General features: G+C 40.2%; 1 long non-coding RNA gene across 1 annotated transcript in view; it reads left to right on the top strand.

The window, feature by feature from the left end:
* The window catches only part of LOC122797306, a 248,889-nt gene that overhangs the window by 13,877 nt on the left and 214,214 nt on the right, over positions 1-20,798 (top strand). Inside the window, exon 2 of the long non-coding RNA XR_006364063.1 lies at positions 7,930-8,071. This is a non-coding gene — a long non-coding RNA (uncharacterized LOC122797306). The remainder of the gene's footprint in view (positions 1-7,929; positions 8,072-20,798) is intronic.

The following is a 20,798-nucleotide window of genomic DNA, read 5'->3' as shown; positions in this document are numbered from 1 at the left end:
ATACACTTAAATAATGCATCCTAATGAAAAACATTTTTAAAGACTAAAAACCCATAGTTTCTACATCCTTGTGCAAAACATCTTTAAAGATTTGCATCAACATATTTTCAAAAAATAAAAGTTTAGTAGTTCACACGTCCAATACCTCTGGATTATGTATCATTAGTGCATCAGTTTTGAAGCTCTGCCTCACAGATTTAATAGTATATTTGCCTTTTTTTGCCGGAAGTCAGTAAAAATGTGAAAATAAGTTGCTACAGCTGACACTTGAAGATGGAGTATTGAAAGGCAGTGAAAGCTTAGCAGCCCTGTGGTACAGAATGTTAGAGTCCTTCCTGCACCCTAGTAGACCTGTGTATTCAGTTAGAGGCATGGACACTGGAAGACCACAAGGGGAGGATAGAAATGAGCATCTGATGTTAGCTTGCTCATCCTGCATGAAGGGAGTTAACCTAAAGGGTTACTGTATAATGCAGCATATGGGCCCAAACAGCTGTCTGATGCATGATCGGTGAGTTATTCAGTCAGGAGGTGTTATGCATACAGGTAAGCACACATGCAGTTCTCAAGAGAAGCAATTGCAGAGCCCAGGGGAGGCTAAAGTGGCTCTAGTAGATCTGGTAAATGAGGGTAGGGGCTATGGGTAAGCACACATGTATCTTCCGAGGGCAGCAATCTGCTGTTTTTTTTTTCTTTAACTCAGAAGTAGATCTCAACTCTGTTGGAATTAATAGACCAATTAGGCACATAGTTTTTCTTCAGTGTTCTGTTTTTCTTTTATTCCCTATCTTGAAGATTGTCAATGGCTGGTGTTATAAAAACAAAGAACTGGTGGACAGATAAAATATTTGGTCACTACATGGTAAAACAGAAAGAAAAAAAAACAGCAGCAAATGTTCTACCATTTTCTATTGTGTTTTTCTTTAGTCAGTTGAATTGTAAGGTCATTTCCTCTTCACAATTGATCATCCTCACAGTCTGACTAACTGTTTCAGGAGCTACTACTGTAAGGGTCATGTTTCTTCTGTGGTGAAGTAATCAGCATACCGATTATCAGTGCATTCACAGTCATCTTGCTGGTAAATCACCGCAGTGAACAAATTTGGCTAAAGGAAGACTTTTTTAATCTGCAACCACTCTTTAATCCAGTGAGTAATAATTACATATATTTAAATTATGAAAATTATCAACACAATTTGTAGCACAAAGTCTTGTCCTATGTGACGGTAATGACTGGTGTTAGTTTTAGGTTCATAGGTTCATAGGTAGGTACTAGGCTATTGGCCCTAGGGCCTGTACTAGCCTAGCCAAAAAGGTTCCCTGGCTTTCGCCACCCAAGAAAATTATTTTCCTGTGCCCCTGTCAAGCAGAACCACAGAAGTGATCCCCGGGGTGAATTTCCTATTACCCACCCAATCATCAAGGTTTTTTTGAAGAGTGCTAATGAGGAGCTCTGTTTGACATATATAGGTAGTCTGTTCCAGAGTATGGGAAGTCTCTGGGACAGGAATCTATCCCTCCAGCATGTTCTGTTTATTGTGGTGACAAGCTTTAGGTCCCTAGGGCGTGTAGCTCAGAGGGACTGGGATTTCTTTAAGTGGAGCATGTCCAACAGCTCTGGGTTTGACATAGCTTTGTATGTTAGGCAGAGATCGCCTCTGAGTAGGCGATATGTGATGGAGTAAAGCTGGAGTTTTTTGAGACGGTCTGCGTAAGGCATCTGTTTGAGGCCAGTAATCCTCTTTGTGAGGTATTTTTGCAGCCTTTCCAGTTGTTGTAGATGTCTTGTGAGGTACATACCAAAAGGGGTGTTGTACTCTATAATGGGTCTAATGAGTAATGAGTAGAGGGGAACAATGACCTCTTTTTTTTCTGGATGAGAAACCTTTTGTGATGAGGTGTGCCACATAGAATGATTTCCTGACCACTGTGGCGATGTGATTATCAAAGGAGAGACTACTGTCCACCTGTGTCCCAAGGTCTCTTATCACAGTTTCGGTGTTAAGTAGACTTAGGAGTGTTAACTCAGAAACACTTATGTGGTATGGAATGCCACACTTCTAGCAGCCTACACACAGTTTGTATTCTTTACCATTTTCTGAAAAATAAAATTAAAAATATTGTAAAGAATACTAAACGCTACTAAAACTGCACAAATAGCAATGCTATCAGTAGGAAGTACTCTTTATACTGATAATAGTGCATTCATAGCCTTGCATTAAAAAATAAAATTAAAAATATTGTGAAGAGTACTAAAAACTATTAAAACTGCACAAATAGCAACACTATCAATAAGAGGTATTCTTTATAATGATAATAGTGCATTCACAGCCTTTTCATAAATACTATATATTATAATATACACAAACCCCAAGTTATATTTTTTGCTAAACTTTCACAAACAAATTCTCATATATGTACTGTAGCTGTACAACCTAGACATATATTGTTAGAACATTTTTGTTAGCCAGACATAAGCATTCACATGACAAGTTCCTGTAAAAATGCTTGTTTATTGAGATATTTACAAATATATGAAAAATATATGCTTAATTGTATAATTAATGATATAAATAATGAATATTTTTCAAGATGTGCAACTTACGGTGAAAATATCAAAGATAGTTTTCTTAACATCTAAGGTTTCACCTGATGTTATGCAACAGTTTGTAAGCCACTTGGTTTTTGAAATATTAATTGCATAAGGAAATATGAATATGGAAATATTATTTATTTTCATAATTACTAACAAACAGCTAGTAATATATCAGGTATAACTTGATATAACTGGACACTTGCAATGAAGTTCCCTGTCCCCCACTATAGCATGTCTCACCACACTCCGACATGTAGCGCTCTCATCTATGAAAATATGAATAGGAATATGAAAATGTGAAAAATAAGTGACAGATAGTAATTAATTTCTTTACTGCAGCACATCCTAGATTAGCAATCTTAGGGTTATTTTGTTAATAATTAATTATTTTTCTAATGAATAATTCCTTGAACTTTGTAATACTGCCTATTATTAGCTGGTAAGTTGTTTAGTTAAAGAAGCTGGACCCAAAGAAGGTCTGAAAACCATAAGGAGCTATGGATGGGCTGAGGTCAGTAAGAAAGCTGAAACATGTATGTTCACAGCTAGTGGGGTTTGGCTTTATCGGCCTGAATGTATCCATGAAAATCTATAAAGTAGAAAGTTGTGGGCATTCAGAAGCCATTTAGCTAAAACACTTGATGTCCTTAAGATTTTATTTGTCTCAAATACAGAGTCACAGCTCTCCTCCACACAAGTCCTAGAGTTCATATGTGCTCATCTGGATACTCTTTCCTAGATATCAAGGCTACCACATACCAGATTGTCCTCCCAAAATCAAATCCTACAACTACTATCTTATCAAATTCATCCAGCCAAATTGATTTTGCAGTTAATAAATAATTTGTGATTAGTGTGTAAAAATTCAAAGAAATGGTGGTGAGAGAAGGAAATAGCTAGGGCAGAAAATGTTAATATTGTGGTTAAGGGATGGGGTATAAAATAGGTTCATAGGTAAATATATATGTATAGCTACCATAAGGGTTATATTAGAAGTACAGAGAAGGGAGTTAGCAGTGCCACATAACTATTTATATGGCTAGGATGATGTACTAAAAGAAATGTGTGTATTGATGAATACTGGTTGTGGGGCATAGGATTCCGAATGAAGAGAAATGGGTTAACAATATGTGAAGTTCAAAATAACAGTGTCATTTATCCTGGAAGTATACAGAAGCAGATCTATTGATTTGATAAGTCAAGTTTTAGTTGTGTTTTTAATGAGTTTGCTTTCTGAATGGATTTCAATGATAGTGAGATGTGGTTTCTGTAGTTTAGTCACACTGTCTGGATATAGAGAGAACCTGTAGTATTAAATTGGTTATAGAGATTAGTGATTTTTCCTCTAGAGTGTAAAATTGTATTGGGGAGTATTATTTTATTAAGTTAAGGGCTGGGCAATTTTCTGGTTTATAGAGAAGTCTGTGTATTGCAGTTAGCAGAGAAAGAGCTATGTTATGTGGTATTTCTAACCAATTTAATCATCTGAGGGCTAGGAGTGATGTTTTCTAAATGTCGCTATTTTATTATGCCATTGCTTAAGTCTGCGCAGATGCAAATTTGACAATTCACAGCTTGCCAGTATCCTCCTTCAGATCTGCACCTCTTTTTTTCCAGGAAGGCTATACCAATCAATCCAGGAGTACATCTGTAGATACCCAAGTTATGTAGCTTATGTTTAAAGGAAGATGGTGAGTTACAATGATTAACATACAGGGGAGTTTATTACAGAGGTTTGAGAAGTGCTGCATTATGAAACTCTCCTTCCATCATATTTTATTTATCTGCTGGCAAAAATGTAGGTCTCTAATTTTAGTACTGGTGGAGATATTGAACTTGTCGAGAAACAAGAGCTCCAGGACAGTCAGGTCTCCAATGACACAATAAGTGAGACAGAGATCTCCCTTTGAAAGGCTATATGACACTGAATAAAATGATACACCTTCCAGCCTCTCTTGGTGGCTCAGGGACTTTACATCTCTGATCATTCTGATTAGCAACCTTTGGGGTCTTTGTGACTGTGATCCTCTTATGATTCAGCGCATCAAATGCCAATAGTGTCACAGGAAGAGGTAAACTTTAGTCTTCATGTGGAGTTCATCATATGACTGAATGCCTTTTCCTCTTCACAATGCTTTGCACAAGCAGCACACTGCATGCATCCCCTCCCCATTTCTGATTTTGCAATATCTGCTCTTGGAATATAACAGGCATGCTTACATTCGTATTGTATATGCACATATGCATGCATGGTTGCCTGAATACAATTTCCCCAGTCACAGCTTTTTCAGTTGCAGCACGCTATACCCTGGTCCCAGGCTCTCTCTGTTGTCTTGTCAGTAAATGGAGAGATTGTGTGATATGCTCTGGATGTGCTTGTGCTTGTCTCCTCATGGGATTTCCTATGTTTTGCTAGGTTGCTTATATATATTAAGGTGGATTTAAGACTGAATGGAGATTTGGCTGATACAGTCTATGATAATTATTAGATTTTAAAATCCATCCATCCATCCATCCACAACCCATTTTTCTTATTTTTGCACATGGGGCCAGGGTGTCATTTCACAGTGACAATCATCTGGAGCCAAGGTTTACACTGCTGGGTGTCTAGTCTTGCTGCAGTAGTTCTTCCACACATACACTTGCATGCACACTCACACCTTTGGCTAATTTAGAGTGTCCAATCAACCTACTGCATGTCTTTGGAATGTGGGAGGAAACTGGAGCATCCGGAGGAAACCTACGCACACAGAGGGAGGACATGCAGACTCTGCACAGAAGGCACCCCCGTTAAGAATCAAACTGGGGAACTTCTTGCTGTGAGGTGATAAGACTATCCGCTGCACCCCACAAAATGAGATCCTAAAAAGAAGCACTTTTTTGTCTCTGCAGTGTAGCATCATTCTTGTGTCATGACAGATGTTTTTTTTTTCAAAACAAGTTTATTGTTTTAACATATAAGAGAAATATCATAACAATTTTATACAAGTAATTAAAAATAGGTATTATTATAATATTCAACAAAACAACTAAAGTATTTACAAAGACATCCACTACAATCAGATCAATTAATTAAACTAAAATATCATGCTATTGAAATTAAAATTTTTTTAACAAATTTTGTAAATTATCCCATACAATAAAATAAGATGTTTTTCTGTTTGTTCTAGTCCTAATTGTGTTTATTTCCATATGGCACACTATATTCATAACATTTTTAAATTTATTGAACGAAGGAGGTGTATCTGAAATCCAATTTCTAGTTATTATTTTCCTAGCCACTGCTAGAATAGACCATAACAAGGGAAGCTTAACCTTTTTAACACTTTGAGGTACAGGTGTGTTGAATAATATAAGAGATTTAGAAATAATGAAATTATCTGTAAAAGAGCCTGCAAAAATTCATTAATTGACTTCCAGTATTCTTTCAATTTTATACAGTCATAAAACATATGAGCCCAGTCAGCATTAATTTCTACATTACATCTCTTACATAGATTATCTTTATTATTTATTTTATTCATCATCAAAGGTGTATAAAAAGATCTATGTAAAAATTTCCATGTATAAAGTCTCCAGACAATGGAAGACGTAGTTCTATAAGCAGATTCCAATATATATTGTTTATCTTGTTGATTTGGTGGGTCCCCATTAACAGAAGTGAAATAATTCCAGTATGAATCTACACTGTAAAAAGTTTCTTGTCTGATAACTTTATGTATGTATGAAAGTTTACCTTTATCAGAAACTTTATGTTGTAAATTTAATATCAAGTAATCAATCAGTGTTGGAATAGATTCTTTAACAGTTATAGACATTAAATCTATTTTATTAATGAGAATGACAGATGTTTTTGAGAAGTTTAGGGGGAAACATCATCCTGTTCTAATGCATTCCATAGGAGTGACACAAAAGAGTGCTTACGTTTTTGTATTGTTTTGTTTTGGCATGTAACAAATAATCCTTTACAGAGTACATATCTTGCTTGTGGCATGAATTACAATAATTTTCTTTGTTGGGATTTTACAAAAGGTATATTGAAGCAGAATTATGGATGTGTATCTGGTGATCACTAATGAATTAGATGTCTAAACAGTAATTTGAAGGCTTTGTACTATTTACAGGGTTTATAGGTTTTATAATAGGCTTAGTGGACACAACAAACTTTGCATGTTTTGGGGTTTTTTTTGTTTTGTTTAAGCTATGTATGTTAAGACAGTTTTCATATATATATATATATATATATATATATATATATATATATATATATATATATATATATGTGTAAATATATATATATATATATATATATATACATATATATATACATATACTGGTAAAGACAAATGTGTACAGAATGCCTGATTGCTGAATGTGTTGAAGCCAAATCTCAGGCATTGAAACACTGCTTTATGAAAGTGCTTTCAATGGCTTCCTGTTGAAATGGACTGGTAATTGCAAATGATACGGTGTTGCCTACTGCCCTATAGCTGGGCGACCAGGATCTTAGTATATATAAGTAAGGGGGTCTGGGAGGTACAGGCCCTTGTGAGGACACTTGTTTAGTGCTTTTTTGTCTTTAATCTTATCACATTTGCATACATGTTGTTTTGTTGTCTTTGTGGTTTTGTTTAGAATTCTATATGTTCTTAAAATGCCAGCTTTTTACTTTACAGTGGCTTTGCTGCTTAGAATCCATTTGATGTAACATTTGACAGAACATGTGCCTGTGTAACAATGAATCTGTGTGCTGTAAAGCTACTAATGGATACAGTTTGCTGCTGCTTGTTTGATACTTTTAGCATTCTTTTGATGTGGAGCTTATGAAACAGGTTGCATGCATGGGAAGCAGGCATAACATTATGCTGTCTTGTGGGGAGTGACTTTGTTGGTTTTAATGAGGTCATCTAAAGATGTCAATGTAGTCAGAGCAAAGGAGAGCAGAGGAAGGGAATGCTTACTGATTTCTGTTTGAATGTCTTTAACATGAGATGTTTTAAAAATGAGGTATGAAGCAGGAGAATGACTACTGAAGGACAACAATTAGATGATCTTTGATCTGCAAGTTGTGGTTCATCACCACTGCCAAAGCAAAACTCCAGCAGAGCTTGAAGGTTCCCCACATTTTGCTGATGTATCATTCCCTTCCTTCTGAATGTGTCTTGCACATTAAAGAATAATAAATAAAACTATGACTATGACTGTGGTGAACAGTCATATTTGAATTACAAAATGGACTTGTCCTAGGCAGGACACTGTGGAGGGTGAAGAGGAAGGTTTTAAATGAAGGGGAAAAGGGTGGCTAACAATCTTTCTTCCTGTTTCTTTAATAGGACAGTGTAGGCATTATTGGAATTCATTACCAACTGCAATACTGGACTACTGATTGCTTCAGATCAAAACAATGAATTCATCAAAGATTGCAAGTACCAAGACCATGCAATACTTCCATCCATCAGGAAAGGTTCTGACAAGGTACGTAAAGTTTTATGCACATTTCACTTAGATGTAACCAGTATGGGCAACAATAACCAAATAAACAAATGATAGTCAGTGAATCACATAGTACAGATTTCTGAGGTAATTTGCTACTGCTACCTGCAGATTTAGTATTCATGGATCAAATGTTAGGGTAATAATCTTAGTATGCATGTATAACAGCAGATTGAAATTTTACTTCATAAATGTTATACATCAAAGAGTACATTGATTCAATGGTGGTGCAGCTTAGCTTACTAATGCTGCTGGGCTTTGAATACTATAATAAATTCAACTGATGCAACCATTTTCTGTGATGTTTTATACAGCTGCCTTCAGGCTAAAGGGGAATGTAGTGATTTTAAGGGGTAATGTTACACATAAAATGGGTGTATACATTCTGTATGACTTGGATCTCTTGATTCTGTCAGATGTTTCCCAGAAGCAAGTCAAGAAGTTGAGTAACAAGAAGCAGTTATCTGTCACAGCAACTGATGTGCAATAAGTATGATCCTGCAGAAAGCCCACAACCGGAACAGTCGTCAGTGTTCTTGCATCTATATACACACCTATGATTTGTCAGTATGACATTGCAAGTTATTTAAGCAGAAATGTGATAACTCAAGAAAAACTTTCTGATGGTATAGTTAGCTATCAGTAATGTAATTTTGAAAAGAGGCCAGCAACGAAGTATGGTAAACAGAAACATTAGTTTCAGCTTTCATGGATTGCTAATTACCCTGGACTACTATACAGTGCCTCACTTGCCACAGCATTCTGCTTGCCTTATGTGCAGTCTGACACCACTATTACAAACTGAAAAAGAAGTGCACTTGCAACAACTGGATACAAGAACTGGAAAAAAGCAATGCTTGCTTTTGATGCACACTTTTTTAATAAACTGCCTGGTACCAATCCTATGGATGGTGGTGGAGCAGGCCATGAAATCCATGTTTTCTGTGCAATCAGAGCAGACAATTTCAAGAGAGTTATACTGCATGGAGATGAAAGTATTGTGGTGAAGTGTAATAAAGATTTAGAAGAAAAGAGGAAGAACCTTATTCTAAGTTCTGTCACAAAAAACATAGTTTTATGTGGGACTCAAAACCTTCCCCTTCAAGAACACATGGATGATGTCAATGCCAGATACTTGAATGATAAAACAGTAAAATGTGGGAACTTTCAATCTTTACTAGAGTTCTGCCTTGACAGTGGTGATGATATCTTGAAGCAGCACTTTGATTCTGCAAATAAAAATGTAACTAACAGATCCACGGCTATCCAGAATGAAATGATTTCTGTCATTAAACTCCTGATTCAAAAGAAATTATTTTAGATATCAAGAAGGCTGATGTGTGGTACTGTGTAATGGTGGATGAAGTCCGTGATAGAAACAGTATGGAGCTTCTGGATTTTGCTCTCTGTTTTATGGATGAGAACTTTGTCATACATGAAGATTTTGTTACATACATTGACATCAGCAGTGGCACTACAGGTTAGAAAATGTGCAGAGAAATCCTGCTACAGCTTGAAAAACTAACCCTTGATCCATGTAAGATGAGGAGTAGGTGTTCTGATGGGAATGGCAATATGAGTGGGAAATGCAAAGGTGCAGGACCAAGGACTGAAGTACAGTATCCGAAGACTTTGTGGTTTTGCTATGGATCCCATCAGCTGAACAGATACATAATAGCAGCCTGTGAGAATCAACTAATTTGCAATATGATGGGAGCAGCAGATGAGTCTGTGTGATTCTTTGAATAATTTCCAAAGAGAAAAGCTATACTAAAAGAAGAGATTGCATACTGTGATGTCAGCAAAGTTAAAATGTGGAGTTTTTACAACACTAAATGGATTGAATAACATGATGCCTTTGAAGTGTTTTTTTCCATACACCGAGCAATTCTCTATGCCTTAAAACAAGTTGCTCAGCAGTCTACTCAATGTAAACATATTACACAAGCAAATATCATGGTAAAGAACATCACAAGTTTTGAATTCATTGCATGTCTTGTTATCATAGAAAAATGTCTTCATTATTTGCAAGCCTTGAGTACTTCACTGCAAGGATCAACCCTGGATGTGGTAAAGGCCATGAATTATGTTAACTTCTCATGAGCTGCCCTGAAAGATGTGCAATAGAATATTGAGGAACTTCATGCCATGTGGTACCAGGAAGCCATATCAACTGCATCAAAATAGGAGTCCTGCCAAGTAAACCCAGAACAATAGTGCAGACACACAGAAGTAATGTAGTAGCAGAGAACCCTGAAGAGTATTTCCACATAACTGTGACCATTCCTTTTATAGACCACCTAATTTCAGAAACTGATATGTTTTCCCAGCTGCATCAGAGAGCTATACTTGCCCTACAGTACATCCCAAAAATAATAACACAGGAGTAGCATACATTTAATATTAGATCATTGGACCTGATCTTCTGGAATGACCTGCCACAGCCTAATGGCTCGCAAGCAGAACTGTACATTTGGCATGTTAAGTGGAGGCATTCTGATATGCTTCCAGACAAGTGTATTGATTACTTAAAAGCTGTGACCCATGTCTGTTTCCAAACATAAGTACAGTTCAGAAGATCTGTGGGACATTCTCCATCACAAGCTGTGAATATGAAAGAGTAGTCAGCAGACTTTATCTTATCAAGAAACACATATGTTTAATTATGACTGAAGAGAGGTGGCTGGTTTGGCATTGATGTACGCACACAGTGACAGAATTTCAGCAGCTGAGGACACTGTACATGAATCTGATAGGAGGCATTCAAGCAGACTTGAACTGAATTGTGACATTCATGGACCAGGACTACATGGAGTTGTGACCTGACTTAAAGTGCAAAATAATGGGGTTCACAGCTCACAAAGTCTGGAGTTACTTTGATTCTACATTTTACAAATAAAGACTTTGGTATGATATTACATTCAGTCTACACTATATAAACAGCAATTGTGGTGTAGTTTGACTTTGGGTCCACAGCTTACAAACTGAGATTTCTGGTTTGCTAAGACTTTGGGTCCATAGCTCAAAACAATGACTTTGATGTGCATTGATATTTGGTCTACAGCTCACAGATATGTGTAGTAGATTGAATATCAGCAGAAACATTGTGGGGGGGGGGATTCAGTAAATCCTACAGAGAGTGATTTTCCATGTAGGCATAGTGGCACAGCCTCAACATGGAAAATGGCAGCCGAGCGATCCAGTAAACAGAGCAGAGGGGCTTGCATGAGCGTGCAGACACGGAAGTATCCGTGGAATGCAAATCACTTCTTAAGCAGGTGAAATCCATGCAAATGAGGGTGATCTGTGATCCATTAAGCTGAACATTACCCATGTAGGAGGCGTGTTGGTTTCAGAAATTTACATGGAAAGCAACCGTGTACAGAAATGTAAAAATCAAACAGGGGCTATAAAAGCCCAAAAAGAAGGTTGGCTATAGCAATGTAGGGATGGAAATGGCCCAAACTATGCCCAGTGAGTCCAAAAAGCAATGCAAATCCTTATAAAATATATTTTTTTTAAATATACATATTATGTTTGTGCAGCGCACAGCAATGCGCAAACATGTCATTATGCAAAAAAAAAATTAAAATGTTGAAAAATTGAAAATAAGACATTTGTAAAAATAATGCATGATAGTGCCCTGCATGTAGAATGTACAATGGCAGGTTTCAGTGGTTGCTAATGTGGTAGGCCCTGGAGTAGTGAAGTATCCAGGGAATATGCAAGAATCTGTCTGCAAATGAGCTGGGGTTACTGAATAGCAAAAATGGGCCACTGTGTCCCCAGATAAAACTTGTGTAGGGCCAGAATTGTGTTGGTGTTAGTAGAACAGGTAGCTGACATCAAAAGGGGGTGTGTCACACTGTATTTAAGTGGACTGGAGTCCAGTGGCACCAGTTTGCACACAGCTAAGCAGGGGTGTGTGCCCACTGCTGCTAAGCTTTGTTTAGCTGTGGGGCACATGTTTTAGCTGGTTTAAGCTAAGCTGAGCATGCCCATGCATGGAGGTGTGCCTAAACTGCTGAGCACTGTTTATACTAGTGCCGTGGATTTGCATGCCGCACCCCAGTGCTTAGCAGTGAAAAAAATAAAAAAAAATTACAAGGAAATAGCCTTGGAAAGCCAATCAAATATAAATGAATGATAAGCCCTGTTCCACTGACACAGGGCCATTCAAAACCTTCAGTGAAAGACCTGGCAGGTGGAATGCATCATAGTCAGCCAATCACACAGGCTGCATCTACAACACACCACTATAAAGTATGCATACACCCTTCAATCTGATTTTTCCCACATATTCTGCCCATTGTAGTGCACACTTGGGAATTTTAACTAACAAAATTATATGGGCTGCTGTCCCTCTTCTACATCTGCATGTCTTAAAGGCTGAGGTCAGTGCTGGTGCAGATGCTGACAATAGGCCTAGAAAGAGAAGGAGAAGAGTGTTCAGGCCCAGGGTAACCTTCCAGGAGCTACATGAGCTGGAGATAGTAGAGCACTACAGGGTGGACAGGGACATACTACAAGAACTCATCGAGCTTTGCCACCCTCAACTCAGACCCAGAGCCAACAGAGGGGATACCATCCCAGTGGAAACAAAGGTATGTGTAGCCCTTAGAATACTAGCTACAGGTACTTTTCAAAGACCTACTGTGGACATGATGGGGGTCTCACGGGCATCTGCATCCAGGGTACTCCACCAGTTCCTGGCTGCCAAGCAAACACATACCATTGAGCACATATATTTACCCCATACCCCTGTGGAGAGGGCCAGCAATATGCATCTCTTCCACCATGTAGCACACTGCCATAGAATACACTCATGTGGACATCAAAGCAACACCTGGTGAGGAGGGTAGAGTCTATGTCAACCTCAAGGGGTATCACTCCAACTGCCAGGTCATGTGCAATGCCCAGGGCATTATCATGAATGTGTGTGCTGGCAGCCCTGGCAGTTATCACAACTCCCACATCTGGCATGCATCACAGCTGTACCAGATGTTTGCCAAGGGGTCATCCCATATGGCCATCTACTGGGGGATGCTAGCTATGCAATGGAACCGTGGATGATGGCACCCATCAGAAATGCACACACACCTACTGAAGAATGCCATAATGAGGCACACACACAAACCAGGAACATCACAGAGCATGTGTTTGGACTGCTCAAGTCACAGTTCCACTGCCTCGATATATCTGGTGGAGCCCTGCAATACTCTGCAGTCACATGTGAACACATGTTCACAGTATGTGCCATGCTACACAATATGATCCTGCGGAAACAGCTGTAGCAGGAACATGACAGGGAAGGGACACAGAGCCCCCACCAGTGTCAGGGTCCCCACAGCCACAGGGGGACTCAGAGGAGGAACCCCCTTAGTCTGTCCCTGTAGGCAGATGTAGGTGTGCCCAGTATGCCCTGGCCTTGGCAAAGATGCAATGCATAGCACATACAGTGACATCCTAGGCACTGACACATCACTCTGACTCACATACATAGTAAAAAGGATTCCAGCCATACCACACAACCTGTACCTTGCCATGTATTGGCTGTGTACTGCGTGCATCTGACAGAGTCAGCCCTGAAGCACTGTGATCTCAACTGCTCCAGGCACAAGGTAATTCACACTTCTTTACAAAAATGTATGGGCTACTAGACTATGGTAGCATATGTATAGACCTGCTGCACGTGTGCAAGGGAATAGAGTGTGCTACTGGGATACCTGAAGACAACTGACATCTATGTGGGACAACAGGAACTCTCTGCCCAATACTGGCTACCCCATAATAACCAGTAGGCCCCAAGGCAGCAAAACCCACTGCACTATGCATGGGAAATGACAAACAGTGGGCTCATAGGACAGATGCATGACTGTCAATGCTAGAGTCCCCTTCCTCTAACACACCCGTGTTCCCATACAACTGCAGTAGCATTATGTTGGCAAGGTAATAGCAGCAGACCACACAATTCCAGGGCTGTCACAATCAACCTGATGACATGTTCCATTTCCACAACATGCAGGGGTCAATGTGCTATGTATGTCTGTGGTTGATAGTGTCAGGAATTAAAAGGCACTGTCTGGTGGCTGTTGTGGCTTAGTGGGCTAAGTGCATTCTCATGGATGAAAATAGTGACTGTCCACTAAAACTTAACTTTTTGGACAGGTAAAACTTAAGTTACCTACTTTCACATCTAACTTCTCTAGTGCACACTGCAGTGTTTAGGATAAACCTTTTTTTTCATCTTACCTTTAAGCATCCCTGTGACTAGCACTTGCTCTAATACCTGCTGGAAAGTACTAGGAAGCCTTAAACTGATACAAGCACTCAACTCTCCTTATTAATAAGGATAAATTAATCATAGGCACTAAACAGCCTATAATTGCAAAGTACCTTGCTAAGGGAAGGGAAAACAGCTCCTGTACATTTAAAAAAAAGCACCAAACCAGGCATGTCCAAGGGTACGATTCCAGTGATTTCTCCTGTCCACCTGGTGAATATGGGCATACTGAGGCAATGCAGCAATTGCCTCATGTACACAGACAACCCTCTCCTCCTACCACCCAACACTACAACCTGTGAGAGATGCACTTACATAGCCAAACTGGAAGCAGAGCTCTCTTCACCCAAAATTGTGCTAGACAGTCAAGAGGAGAAGGTTAACACCTGCACTACACCTCAAGCAACACATAGCCCTTCTAAAATTGCACCACCAACACCCACACATGGCAACACTAAATCCACATATGCACAGGCCCTTAACTGTAACCTGCCCAAGCAACAAGGACCACTGAAGCTGAAATGCAAACAAACATCAATCACAACCAAAGTGTCACATAGCTCACAACACCAGTGTGTCAGCCAGCAACAGCCCCTAAGGCAAGACAATGTACCTAACACTTTAGTCATAGGTGACTATAGTCAGGCACACTGATGTACCACTCACCAGGATGAACAAGGAGAAAATTACAGTGAGCTGCATGTCGGGTGCCAGGATCCGCCACATAACTCATATACTCAAGTCACTCCACAACAAGTACAAATATGACTCTGACATTGTCCATGTTGGAGTGAATGACTTGAGACGTACCTCCCTGGACTATATGAAAAAAGACATGGAAGAGCTCTCGGATCATGTGGCCCAGGCAGGTATGACCCTAGCCCTGAGTAGCATCCTGCCTTCGCCCAGAATGATACGACAATATAAGGACAAAATGATTGACTTCAACAATTGGCTAAGCTTCTGGTGTCATTCAAAGGGGATCCAGTATCTGTCTGCCTGGGATGACATGATCAACTTACCATGATGCTTTGCCAGAGATGGTCTGCACCTGTTGCCCCTGGGATTCAGGTTACTGGCAAAGGCTCTTGCCACCCCTATAGTGCCTTTTTTAGGCAAAACTCAAAGGACAAAACCACCACCATGACAGGTACAAGCATGCAAAATCTGAAGGTAATGCTACTCAATGCTAGAAGTCTAAACATCAAAGTGCACTCTCTCGAGGCACTCCTAAAAATGGAGAACATCGATATCTGTGCAGTAACTGAGACCTGGTTCAAGGCTCCAGAGAGCACCCCTGCAGTACCAAGCTACAACTCTTACCACACTTTTCGGCCACCAAACCAGGATTGAAACACTAAATGTGGAGGAGTGTCCATATTCACCAAGGATATTCACACCACCAGGTTAGTTGCCCAACACAATGTGTCTGAAATTCTCCAGGTGCAACTAACACTAGGTAAAACTGCAATCCAAATTGTAGCTTGCTACAGATCCCCCACCATGCCCCATGATTCTCACTACACCTTTCTAAACATACTGGAAAATATTAATATATAACCAAACACCCTAATACTGGTTGATTTCAACTACCCTGCCATTAACTGGGAAAACTACAAGTGTACCAACACCTTTGCCCAACGGTTCTTGGAATTCATAAATTCCAATGCCCTGGATCAACTAATCCATAGTCCTACCAGGGGCTCCAATATCCTAGACCTGGTCATTACCAACATGGGAAATCGATGTTCCACACCTATGGTCACCTCCCCATTGGTCAGATCAGACCATAAGCTAATCACCCTTAACATCCACATCCCCCCCACCCCCCCCAATAAGGAAACCTCCATAAAAAACTTCTCCAAAGCCAACTTCATGCTACTCAAGTCAGAAGTTACAAACTTCATGACACCCATGCAGACGGGAACTGAATTTTTGACTGCTGAGTCCTACACTAGGGCACCATATGAGCACATCCACTCATGCATGAATCGTGCCATCCCAAATAGAACCAAGATACTCTCCTCCAAAAAAAGGAAGCCAATCTGGTGGTCTCCTGCCATAAACAAACTTTACAACAAAAGGAAGAAACTGTTGCAGAAAAGAGGAAAATCCCAGGATGCAAAAAACTCCCTTGCCAGCCTCAGTAAGAAGCTGAGATCCCTCATAAAATCCTCCAAAGCTAGTTATGAAAATAAAATTGCCAAAGATTCCAAAGACAACCACAAGGCATTCTATAACTATGTCAAGAATCTAAATGGCAATGCTCAGATCTGCTCTGAGCTACAACAGAATGGCATTAAATATACTGATCCCAAGGATATTTCTAATATCCTGGCAGATTTGTTCAATCCCAACTTCACCCCCCTCTCACCCCCTAAATGGCCCATCTCAATACCAGAAGATTGCCAAATTCTGGTAATAACGGCCACACAGGTAAAAATCACACTCTCCAAAGGTAAGAATACAACATCCATGGGACCAGATGACATCCCAGGCTGTGTTCTACATGAACTACAAAATGGAGTGGCACCTCACCTAAGTGTCATGTTTAATCATACCCTCACCTCAGGCTTCATGCCCACTGAGTGGTGCACAGCTACAGTTATCCCACTCCACAAGGGGGGATCCACCTTGGATCCCGGGAACTACTGCCCCATCAGTCTGACGAGCCTGATCTGCAAGGCCATGGAACGAATTATCATGGAACTTATAAACAAAGATACTGGCAATTTTAAAACACTGGACCCCACCCAGTTTGGGTTTGTGAAGGGCCGATCTTGTCTCCTGAACCTGATTGACTTCTTCAAATCAGTCTCCAGAGCCGTGGACGAGGGTAAGGCAGTCCACACAGCCTATCTGGACCTTGCCAAGGTCTTTGACACCATCCCCCACTCTGGAATCATAGATAAACTTACTAAGTTGGGCATTAATCCCTACGTCACTCGATAGGTTGCCAACTGGCTTACTGACAGAACCCACACTGTAAAAGTAGCTGACTCCAAATCCAGCTCCAGACAATTGACAAGTGGAGTACCTCAGGATTCAGTCCTGGGACCTCTCTTGTTTGGCATCTACTTCTCTGAAGCACAGGCCAACAGTAAGGGACTCTGGCTAACAAAGTTTGCAGATGACTACAAACTGGGAGCCATTACTGAATCCCCAAATAATGTCAATACTCTACAAAAGGGCCTTACAGAAACAGATGCTTGGTGCCAGAGCCATGGGCTCAAGCTCAATGCCAATAAATATATAGTTATCCCCTTTGGGAAAAAACATGTACCCACGAATTACCACATAGGTGGCAGTACACTAAACACTGAAAGTGTGATAAGAGACTTAGGGACACAGGTGGACAGTGGTCTCACCTTCAATAACCACATCGCCACAACAGTCAGGAAATCCTTCTACGTGGCACACCTCATCACTAAGGGCTTTTCATCCAGAAAAAAGGAGGTCATTGTCCCACTGTACTCATCCCTCATTAGACCCATTATAGAATACAATGCCCCATTTGGTATGTACCTCTCAAGACATCTGCAACAACTGGAAAGGCCGCAGAAATACCTCACTAAAAAATCACAGGCCTAAAGCAGATGCCCTATGCTGACTGCCTTAAACTCCAGCTATACTCTGTCGCATATCGTCTACTTTGAGGCGATCTCTGCTTAACATACAATGCCATGTCAAACCCAGAGCTGTTGGACATGCTACACTTAAAGAAATCCCAATCCCTCAGAGCCACACGCTCCAGGGATCTAAACATTGTCATCACAATAAACAAAACATGCTGGAGGGATAGGTTCCTGACCCAGAGACTCCCCAGACTCTGGAATAGACTGCCCATACATGTCAAGCAGAGCACCTCTTTGGCTCTCTTCAAAAGGAACCTTGATGATTGGATGGGAGAAAGGAAATTCACTCCAGGGATCACGTCAGTCACCCTGTTAGACAGGGGTCCAGGGAAGTAAACAGTGTGGGAAGAAATAGCCAGGGAATTGTTATGGCTAGGCTTCTATAGGCCCTAGGGCTGATAGCCTAGTACCAACCTATGAACCTATGAACCTATGATGGTGTTCATGGTTCGAGACTGGCTGCACCTACTATCTTGCATGTGAGCTACACCTTTGGTAGGAGTTCTACAGGCTGTCCATATGTCACTATTTGTTACTGCAAGACTGCAAGAAAGCTGGACAAAGCCAGGGACAGGGGGTCACAGATATGGACAGTACACAGCTCTGAGTAACCTAGATGGTGGCTAGTAGAACAGCAGGTTGTAGCAGCAGGATGTAAAGGCAGTCACATAACTGTCTCATTACTTACAGCAAGTCAGTGGGCACCATCATACCTCTCAAATGTAAAGAGTTTTGCAGAATGTCCATAGTTTTGCCTCATATTTCTGGTCCATTTTTCATAACATTGCAGTTTTCTTGCAAACTAGTGGCAAAGCAATAAAGGTTGACATTAGAAAATAATGACAGACATTTGAGATGCCGACTTCATACCCTTCAGAAAATTCATGCTAATACAACACCTGTTATTCTGCCAACTAAGTTTGTAAGAGCAATATTTAAAAAATTGTCCCTTTTTTGGGCCTGTGTCCCACTTTTATATATGCCTTTGTCCAGATTTCTTGCTCTAAGAGGTTGAGAGGTATGGGCAACATGAAGCATTATAATACCAGTACAACACAAACTGTCTGAGGACCAAAGCAGACATATAGGGTGCAATGCTGGACATCCTGAAAAACAGTTACAATCAGAGGTGTGAAGTCTGTAACTCTGTGTGTGGTGTTACATCTTGTACCTCAGTCACAGCATACCTACAACTACATAGAGCTACAACTGTGGACAAATGTAGAAAGTTCAGAGTAGAGCAGGTCATGCAGTAACATGGGTTCCCTGCTGTGTATGGAGTCAGTAACTCAAATGTCTGTCAGCAGTTCCTCATGTCGATATATAATGATCTGCCACTGATGTACCAGGAAATCACATTGCTAGGTAAAACATACCAGGCATATGATGATAAACCCTGTTCAGTCTTATACAATCTCTACACACCCACCCTAGGTATGAGTCAGATATCATTTCCAGCACACAGCTGATGAATCCCTTGGATATTATATCAGGGAGGTGCTGGACTGTGTAATCAGGTGCAGCAGCCAGTTGGTTGTAGTACACAAAATCCTGGACTGAAGTAGAGGTAGGTCTGGACTAGAATTCCCTTGTAAGTGCTGACGGTCACACTGGGCATATTCCTACACTTAGCTAATTTCAGCCCATGTCTGAAGCCTCATCTGCTTATAGAACTGAGATGTCAATATATCTCTGTGCATACAGGCAGCTATGTATACCTACATGTCTCCCTATCCCCATCAGACATGATTACCCTTATTTACCAGTATATAGCACATGTAAGATATACATGTATTTGTAGAGTTTTATATACACACACACACATATATATATATATATATATATATATATATATATATATATATATATATATATATATATAGGTAATGTATGTACATTATATATAGAAAGACATAGAGGGGGGAGACAGATACAGAAAGGTATAGAGTAATGTAGTGCTGCAGCCGCTTGCACACCAATTGTTACCAGTGGCGCATGCAACTAGTACGGTGAGTTGTAGTGTGTATTAGTAGGTAGGTAGGGGTTCTAATCTCACATCAGCCACCTTGTGTGTGCAGATATTCCACATACAGCAGCATACACATGCCAAACAGGCTTATGTCACTGCATGGTCAATCATTTTATGGCCCTGTGACTAGTGTCTTCCACAACAGTGGCCTCCCTGTCAACAGCTGCTGATGTCGTCCATCCCAACAGCAGTGGCACACACTCTCCAAACACATAAGCTCTATGGTGCACGCAATATGTACTTAGCACTATACTCTACACAACTAGATAGGTAGGGGTTATAATCCTAACAATGGCAACTCTGTGAGTGTATGTGTGCATAAGTATATCACCTTGCAGCAGTGTGTCTGCTTGCCTATGTGTATGCAGTGTTAATACATTTTAAGGCCCATGCCTACCTGTTAACTCCCACATTGGCGTACTTTACTGGGCCTGCTGATGTCACCCATCTTAAAAGCACAGTTAGACACTCTTCAGACACATAAGCTCTGTGGCACATGCGATATGTACGTAGTACATAGTGCATATAACTATACAGGTAGGGGTTCTACTCTCAAAATCTCTGAGTGTATGTGTGTATAAGCATATCTTCTTGCAGCAGTGTGGCTATCTTGCTTGTGTGATGGTTATTCAATTTAAAGAGCCTGTTAACCACTCCATTGGCAACCTTTTCAGGGTCTACTGATGTCATCACCTTAGAAGCACAGTTAGACACTCTCTAAACACAATAGCATCATGGTATATGCAATAACTATGTAGTGCT

Source organism: Protopterus annectens, chromosome 3.part0, assembly GCF_019279795.1.
Source record: "Protopterus annectens isolate FY-2018-M chromosome 3.part0, PAN1.0, whole genome shotgun sequence".
In the NCBI taxonomy this organism is placed as follows: Eukaryota; Metazoa; Chordata; order Ceratodontiformes; family Protopteridae; genus Protopterus; species Protopterus annectens.
This window is presented reverse-complemented; position numbering and strand designations above follow the sequence as displayed.